The sequence below is a fragment of the Humulus lupulus genome, chromosome 4 (genome assembly GCF_963169125.1).
Source record: "Humulus lupulus chromosome 4, drHumLupu1.1, whole genome shotgun sequence".
NCBI lineage: Eukaryota > Viridiplantae > Streptophyta > Magnoliopsida > Rosales > Cannabaceae > Humulus > Humulus lupulus.
In genome coordinates this window covers 213,225,283-213,234,827 of record NC_084796.1, presented here as the reverse complement: position 1 = coordinate 213,234,827, position 9,545 = coordinate 213,225,283, and the positions used below count along the sequence as shown (strand labels likewise).

Genomic DNA, 9,545 nt, shown 5'->3' with positions numbered 1-9,545 from the left:
TATCCATATATTTGGAAACTCATAATAGAACAAACCCATATACAGTCAGAACAGATCAAACTCATATGACTTTATTTGATTAAAAAGGAAGAAAAAAACCACAGAAAACATACCTCTACCCTTATAAGAGAGAACGTAAAAAAGAATGAAAGAGAATGAGCCTAATATGAGAACAAACAATGAAGACTAGAGCAAATGAGATCGTTCTACTCATCTCATCTGGCTAAAAGGACATGGGCTTTCTAAGACTCTTTCCAAAAGACCTAGATTGTAAGAGAATGTGAAGGAGGTGAGAGAAGAGCTATCAGAGGGTGACTTATTTGGGCGAGAGAATAAAGTTTCATTTTTCCTTTTACTTTGGTGCTCAATAATTTTTCAGGCCCGCCTTTTACACTCTACCAACTTTTAGATTAGTTATTATAATACTTTTCTAATAGTCTTATACTCATGTGTTGTAAAAAAAAAAAAAGATATTTGGTGTAGTGTATGCCTATCTACAACATAAACGGGGCATCATATGGCTTGTATTGGAGTAACTAATAACAAAAGACTAACATAGCAACAATCTACACAAAACCCAGACTCCAGACAACACAATAACACTAAATAGCAAACCAGATGGGTCTCAAATCAAGCTATCTATGCATAACATAAAAACTAAAACAAGAACACAAGAAGAAACACCTCAACGAATTATCACAAACACAAAGAAGGGTCAATAGTTTCAGCTGAACATAAATATTATGCCTTAGTACAATTGAATAAAAATAATCCATCATTGAAAGATTCCATGAATATGTCAATGGTATTTGTATAAGTTTTCTGTATGTAGAAGCATAGAAATTTAAAAAGTAAGTCATATATTACCTTTCACACTTGGGTCCTGTCACAATAGATTCTATATTTCTATTCCTCTACTTTTCATAACATCATTATTAGTGTATCACGTTATAAGCTTGTCTATTCATGTCAATATATTAATGTTTCAATGCATAAGAAATGACACTCAAAACAATTCATCACTTTAGAATCTACAACTAGAGAAGAGCTAAAGAAAAAGAAGGTATTACTAGCAAGAGTTGACATACAAAAAAAAAAAAAAATACAGAATTACAAAAAAAAATGAATAAGTGTGAGAAAAGAGCTCCTAACGCTCTGAATGTATAAAAGCATATTATGGATCACAATTAACTATAAAACATAACCATGCAAACTAATGAAAAGAAATCTGAACTCACATTTCAAACTAAACTTGCACTATTTAAAGGAAAAGTATGATCACCTTCACAAGGATTTCAATGAGGTCCACTCTTTATGGTGTGCTTAGTTTGGAGTTTGGCCAAACTCTACATGAAGTGCATTCAAGCTCAGACAAGGTTTGAGCACATCTAGAGTCTTATGAATGTCATTCATGATTCTCTAGTATTCTGTAACAAAAAATATTGACCAATTCTTACCACATAAAAATAGAGAGAAAAAAAAATTGGCATATCAATATTTCACTTTCAAGAAGAAATGGAAAAACTAGAATTTGTATCTCCATGAAAAATGCAAGAGCAAGAAAAATTCAAAACTGATTATAAGAAATAAACTCATATCCATACTACATAAGACTTGAAGAAATATGTATACAATATTGTTTCATCACCGTAAAGTTATATATATATATATATACTTCGTTCTATTTCTATAAAAATAATACCCAAAATGTTTTACGTAAAAGATACAAAAAAAAAAGAACACAAATAGAAAAACCAAACATAACAACTCCAATAAACAACCCAATAGATATTGTTTCAGGGCATACCACAAAAATCAATAGCTTTCTTCAATAAAAAAATCAGATCAAATGTCAGAAATGAACATTACTCATATTTATTTATTTTCTTATTTTATCTCAAATCCGAAGATATTAAAAGAAAAAAAACAGACTAGAAATACCAACCTGCATTCGTCCACCACCACCTGCATCACCACCAAATCCATTCACCACCACCACCACCCCATGACTGCCCATCACAAAAGAACAAAGTAATAATTAGATTAATAAATAATTTTTTTTATTAAATACATAAAAAAAAAAAACACAAAACAACATGATGTATACATTTCCATTTATTTTCTCTCAAGTCAGACTAGATTTCACAAAAGCATTAAATCAAAATTTCAGTAAATACTTATTATATGCCCACAACCAGAATTAGTCATATGATCTACATCAAAGTATATGTAATACTTATATATGTGTATGTATAATAGCATTCCATATTAAATTTAGAATAACAATTATATTATCAAGTCCCCAAATTTAAAATCAGTGGTCATATAACAATAAAAGGCCACAAACAGAATTATAATAACCACTCCCAAGCAAACAATACCCCCAGCACCACTACCATGTCTACTCTTAAATGCTTGGTAAAATATTTCAGCAATGGCATAACCACCAGAATCATTATTTTCATCCAAAAGGGATGTGATATTGGTTACATCAAAAGTGATGCCAAGTATGTAACACAATCCAACAATGATAGAAATCCCAACAGCACTAACTATTCCTCTTGGTCCATTATTATCAGCATTCTTGGTTTCTTTTGTCTATAATAAGAAAAACAAGAAGAATTAGGCTGACCCTTCTGTTACATAGAACAAAAATTGGGGTCACTACACAAGTCAATTAGGAAAAAATGTCATATGCATCTTGGTAAGAAGTTGTTATTATATATGAGACAAGTATAAACTTTTCATACCATGTGAGCAGATACATCATAACCAATTAGTGAATACTGACTCATCAAAAGCCCCAGAATGAAAATGTAAACCGAGTCGCCGATTCCTTGTTCATTACCAGTGTTGAAGTGAGTGAAGACATATTTGACACTAGCTCTCTCAGTGGCAATAGAAGGAATGAGGATAATAAGAACAAACACTCATGAGTAAGTGAAAATTTCAGTAATTTTCAGTGAGAAATTGGAAAATGTATGGTATAGGCAGGAGAGGGAAACTCTTGATCATACCAACAATATTCCATGCAGCAGCGAACTGTCCAAAGAAAGATAACCAAGATATGGGAAGACTGTTTGTGATAGCATGAAGAAGCAAAATTCCTCCATGGAAAGCAATGACTGAGTACTTTGAAGCCTCATATCCACGACCAGTTTTTCCACCAGTGCTAAGGGAAATGATCACTTGAATAAGCTATGCAAGTGAAAAAAATATGCACTTAATGTGATTGCCCACTGAAAATATGTAAATACATGTTGTGTTATTACTTAATGATTACAAAACGTTGAAGACTTTGAAACTACAGTGCTTAGAAATCAGAGGATGTTATTTCAAAAAGATGGATTTGGCACAGTTATTTTGTGTTAAAAATCATTCTTTTTGACCCTATATAGGATAGACCAGACCCTAGCTCCTTAAAATTTGTTCTAAACAAGTTTACAAATCTATAAGTGATGATCTCCAATGAAGAACATCTCATTTAGTCAAAGACATGCCTAAGATACAAGTTTGAACCTTGTCTTTTTAAAGTATAGGAGATAAATGAAGCTAGAATAGTTTAATTCTCTGATATCATATTATAAAAGAAAATGAAATTGTATTGAATTGAATGAATACAAAATACAAGTGGCACCAATATATACAAGCCACAAAGAAGAATCAAGAAAAGTAAGATACAGTCCTATACTTAACTAAACTATCTGTTTCAACTAATTTAAGCATATAAGGTCCAGTACTAAGCTCAAAATTACTCTCAATAACTTAACTAAATTAACTGATTTAACTAAATTATATATATATATAAGGTCTAGTGCTAAGATTAAAGTATGTGCTATATTTACTAATGGTGACTTTGTACTGTACAGGCATTACAATCTTAGACCCCAAATGAAACTCTAAAAGCTCCAAGCCAAAGTATAAACAGTCTACTAGAAAAAATTGAAGAAAGACATTTTCCCAAGTTAACAGTTAGAAAAAGAATATTATTACATACCATCCAGTTATCCATGAAGCAAATGGTGACCATTTTGGGCCAGCAAGCTTGGTACTCCAATAGTAGAGACCCCCAGAAGTAAGGTAAGAAGAACAAATCTCAGCCATGGACAAAGCAACCAACATGGAGAAAGATCAAGCTACAAACCAACCATAAATAAGAGACACTGGGCCACCAAACCTTAATCCATTGTTGTATAGAGTGGTCACACCAGAAAGCACTGATATGATAGAGAATGAAAATGCAAAGAAAAGACAATATTTGAGTGGGTCTATTGTTTGAAGGCATGCAAAGGTGGGCTCACAATGAAACCTTGGCAAACCTGGGAACAAATTGAGCACATTAGTAATGCATTTGTATGCATTTACAAATGAAACAGAGGGCACATTCATAATAAAAAAAAACGACCTGAACAAATTTAACAAGACAATTAAGTCACGCATATCACAAACTTGAATTGAATCAGAATAATGTTCTTACTTGTATGGAAAAGGGACAACATAAAGTAGACATCAATAGATATAACATCCTGATTAATGTTTATATGAATGGGATAGATTTTTTGACAGAATGGAAGAGCTCTTCCAAGTGAGCCTGATTGTAACATGAACCTCTCTCGTCTTGGGGCCTACTCTAGAAAGAAACTATACATGAGATGCTTAGAAATTTTTGAAGAAATTCCAAAGCTATTCTTTCATCATGTTTAAGAGAACAAGTTCAATAGGTAAGCACAGTTATTAGAACAATGCGTAATGATAGGGAGGATGTTATTCCTATCAAATGTATACAAGTATTTTCATCTTCTATCATTAGTTAGGTAGGTACTATTTCTATAGAGGTTTCCTATCTGATGCAAAGCCAAAAAATAATAGGCTAAGAGAATAGAATGTATGCACTAATAAACAAAGTTCTTGAAATTCTATGCTATTCAGAGATATTAGAAACCCAAATAAATATTGTATCATCACAATAGACAAAAAGTGAGAAAATGTACACATTGATACTAAACAAATGGTAAGCATGGTATGAGGCTCATTTGTGGGATAAGAATTGCTGGAATGAATCACAGAACAAGAAAGGACGCCAAGGTAATTATTATCATTATTAATGATTAATTATACTATCGCACATATTAATTAAGCCAATTATATATACATAATTCTCAAATCAGCAAAACAATTCCTAATCATGGAAGAAAACACATATTTTCTCAACCAACAGAGGAATTTTCATTTAATAACAGATAAATAATCACATCATTCTTCTGTGAAACCAACTAAACCTAAAATTAACTTCATTTTTTCTAAATAGAATGATAACAAAGAATTTCATTCTCACTTGCAAGTAACTAAGCTCACTACAAGAATGTAGGGGCTTAAGGGTTTTTACTGTGAATACAATTGTTGAAGAAATTAATGGACGAAGAGATAGATGCAGCGCCGGGGACTTTGGACGACTGACGGCACAACGGCGACGAGGACCAGAACAGGCGGCGCGAGGGGAGGAAGAAGCACTGTGACAAATAATTCCTTATCCAGATATAATTGTACCTTTTTTCCCTGGAAATACTGTTTTAAGTTATACCAAATCTGACTACTGGGACAGTATATATTTATAGAGCTTCCAGGATAAATTATATTAACGCTTAGAAATTTTGGTGTTCTTATAGATTATATTTTACCCCAAACAAAGAAAATCTCAATACTATTTATGAAATGAAATAAACTAATAATGACATGCTTGGCAATATCCACAAAGTTCAAGCTACAAGTTGCTTGCAATTATTACCTTTTACATCTCTTTCCTTCTTTTTATTTTTGAGAACTTTCCCAGAAGATCCAAGACGTAAATATGACATGATTTTAGAAATTCGATCAAGCACAGAACCATCTACACTGACAGTGACCATTTCTTGCCCAATGAAAATTAAATGAAGTTTTGAATAAGATGTACAATACCGAAAATAAGACTGCAGAAGTGTTCAACAACTTTAAACCTTAGGCTGTGGACAGTTAGCTCTACTCCTATGCATCGTAGTCGAAATGTCATGACAATACCCATTTTCCTGGTACAAATGGAAAAAGAAAAAGCGTTAGAGCACTAAAATTCTTATAGGAAGATTAAATTATCTGGGACAGGCCTATGGCCAAATTAATTCCCATTGTAGAACTTTAAACATGTTTGGGTGGTAGTAGAAATATAAAAGTCAATAAAAACAACCATTATAATTTACCATGTTAAAAATAAAAGCCATTCTACCGGGAAGGAACATTTCATTTGACTTGATAACAGTTTAGGGCTTCACTATCCATTGATAAACAGACTGAAAACACACATAAGACATATGTTAAGAAATTATGATATAAAAGGAATAAAATGTCTCTTTCTTTATTCACAAAATTAATGAACCTTTGCAATCGCAGTGCGAAACAACAATCGTTAATCTTCCTTGGATGCCCTGTCATAGAACAACATGAATATGTCAGTGTAGGTGTTACAATATGGCTACATTACTACCTCACATGAATTGAGAAAGAAAGAAAGAAAGAAAAAATGGAGAAAGAAAGGCCTCTGTTTTCAAAGGTAGTATCACCCGCTAAAAAAACGAAAATACAAAACAAGGAAAAGTAAACAAATATTTGAGAGCGAGAAATCAAAGTTTTTAATCGCATAAGTCTCTTCTTCTTTTTCCCGAAGCATACTAACTGAGGTTTCATTAATTGTTGTTACAGAAATAAGAAATTAATATATGTCAATAATTGTCAAATCATAACAAATAAAATTTCACTTTTCCAATAAACAACCTGGAGTTGGATGTCTTAGACTTCAAGACATACTAGACCTCAGATTTGCAAAATACATGTGTATCATATTCTTTAATACACACATGTGTCTACTAAAATTGTTAGTTAGTTTTCACTTAATTTGATCGGGTCTAAAATGGCATCCTTGTTAAATCAAAAACAAAATTAAGAGCTTTTACCCACATTCATCCTAAAGCAAAAAATAATTATAATAATAAAGCAATTAGCATCTACATAGTCAGAATCCACAAAACATGGCAGACTATAATGGCTCTTGAAGTTGCAACAAAGAATATGCAAGTTACCTAGGTTGTTTTCCATCACTTTCCTCACCAGAATCTGGCTTCTTGTCAATTTCACTCCGAATTTTATTAAGTAAAGCATAATCCAATCCTTTCACCACAGGTGAGTATGCTCCACATCACCTGAGCAAAAGATAGAAGGGTTTTCAGCTATAATAGCTAAGCATCTCTAAATATTATACTTCATACACAACATCAAATAAGATACCCAAAATGAAGAAGGACATGATCTTTTCAAATTAAGAAAAACCCATTATGAAACTAAACAAACAAGTAACATATTTATCTCTAAGATTCAAGACCAACCCAAATAAAGAAGTTTCAATGATAAACAATAACACAAACCTCTGAGGTACTTGATTTGTAAATGAAACACAACAAAATGCCCAAAAATCTAGCTGAAATGCTAAAATGCCCAAAAATCAAGCTTAAATCTTCAAAAAATCAATCAAAACTTGGGAGTAATAATCAATCAAAAAAGCAACAAATTATTGGGTAAATAAATCATCATCATTCATATAAAAATACCTCAACCATCAAGGATAAAGCAGTCTGGAATCTCAAACCTCAAGCCACCGACGGGGTCATGCCAATGTCGCAAGGAAGATTCTGGCATCGCAAGGAGGATGCCTCGTCTCAGTGCAGCTGCTTCTGCTATGAAGTAATCATCTCAAGAAAACACAAGAATCATTAAGTACATATAGGCCAAACCAACAATAGGCATGAATACCACTATGATGGAGATGGGCGTTGAATTGTCGGATGGAGAAGCTATCGGGCAAAGTGTTTTTGGCGAGAGAAAAGAATGAGGAGAGATATGAATACTCAATACACCTTTAACTTTGATAGAAAGCTTCCCTGAAATTAAAGCACCAAAACCACAGTTCTTGAACCTTAAAGTGTTCGGGGACTGATGAGGAGAAGCCGAGAGATGTGAGTGCGTGATCAGAACCACCAAAGATGGAGCTGAACGACTGGAAACGCCGAAGAGCCGACTGTTGTAGACAGAGCAGTGGTGTAACGACCCCAACTTCGCTAATAAGGCTTAAGGGCCTTGATTAGTGTGCCTGGAGGGCATATTGGGATTTATGTGTGACTTTATTGAGTAAAATGTATGGTTATGATTTAAAGCATGTTATATGACTATTTGACTATTTGAGATGCATGACTATGTGTATTAGTATGCATGTAGGCCCTGATTGTGTTGGAAGGGCATGATTGTAATTTTGGCCATTTTGGGCATAACTGTATTGATATGTGCTGATGGTTGAGACCACATTGTGATGTGGATGTATCTGTGATTTGTGACTCGAGACAATCCCAGAGAGAGCAGTTTAACGGAAAAGTCCAGGCGGGAATTTATACCCGGCTCGGAGCGGGCCTGCGGGTATAAACAGGAATTTAGAGAATATATTGTGATTAATTTTGATAATGAGGAATACATATTTGGTGATTTATCAGGTATTGGGAAGCAACGGGAAAATATTAAAGACTCTTGAGGAATTAGCGGGAATTGGGTAAAATGACTAAAATGGCCCTACATGGACAAAAGGGTTTAGAATTAATAGGGAGGGCATTTTGGTCAATTGGCTTCTTAGAGATAGATTAAATGAGGCTTTATATAGTGAGTGGGATTGTTAGAGAGTGTGAGAAATCTGAAGGAAAGGAAAGAAAAAAAAAGAAAGAAAAAGAAAAGAGAGAAAAACAGAGGGTTTTCCTAAAAGGGGCGGTTTGAGGATTCTAGCACCATTTCTCTTCAAATTTCCTGGGGCAAAGCTCAGAGAAGAGCTAGGATAGGCTGAGCATCAAGGATCCTAAGCTAGGCTTGAATATTTTCCAAGGGATTAGCAAGATCACATCAATGTTTGAGGTAAGTTTTTAGAGTTTTCAGTTTTGGGTTTTGACTGGTTTGGGCTGTGTATTTAAGCTGGATTGATGGGAATCTTAGGGGAATTTCTGGGCAAGATTTGAGAAGAGCAAGCTAAGGAGGTGTAGGAGTTGAATCAAAGTCGAAATTGCATCAACGGTATGAATTCTAAGCCTTTAACTTGATGTTTGACTGAATTTCTGGGTTTAGGGTTCATCTATGGTGAATCTTGAGATTTGGGATGCATGAGCTTGGGTTTTGAGATTTGGGGATGCTTGGGATGAGTGGAGAGTGTTTATAAGCTTCATTTTGAGTTTTGTGAAGATTTGGGGAAGTTTGGGTTGAGATTGGCTCAAAGAAATCGCAGAAAAAGAAAACTGGTGTTGCCTGCCTGCAACTAGCGCTACAGCGCTAGTCTTTGGGCGCTGTAGCGCTAGGCCCTGTTTCTGGGTGGTGCGGTTCTGCTTGTAGCGCTATAGCGCTCTCTTTTGAGCGCTGTAGCGCTACCCTGTTTCCTGAAAGGGGTTTTTGGGTTATTTTTAAGGGATTTTGACCTAGGGTTCGGGGTTCGATTC

General features: G+C 34.1%; 1 pseudogene; it reads right to left on the bottom strand.

Annotated features, from left to right (window-relative positions):
* Nucleotides 1-881: 881 nt before the first annotated feature.
* LOC133829393 (amino-acid permease BAT1 homolog) lies at nucleotides 882-4,137 on the bottom strand (annotated as a pseudogene).
* Between the last annotated feature and the right edge of the window lie 5,408 nt (nucleotides 4,138-9,545).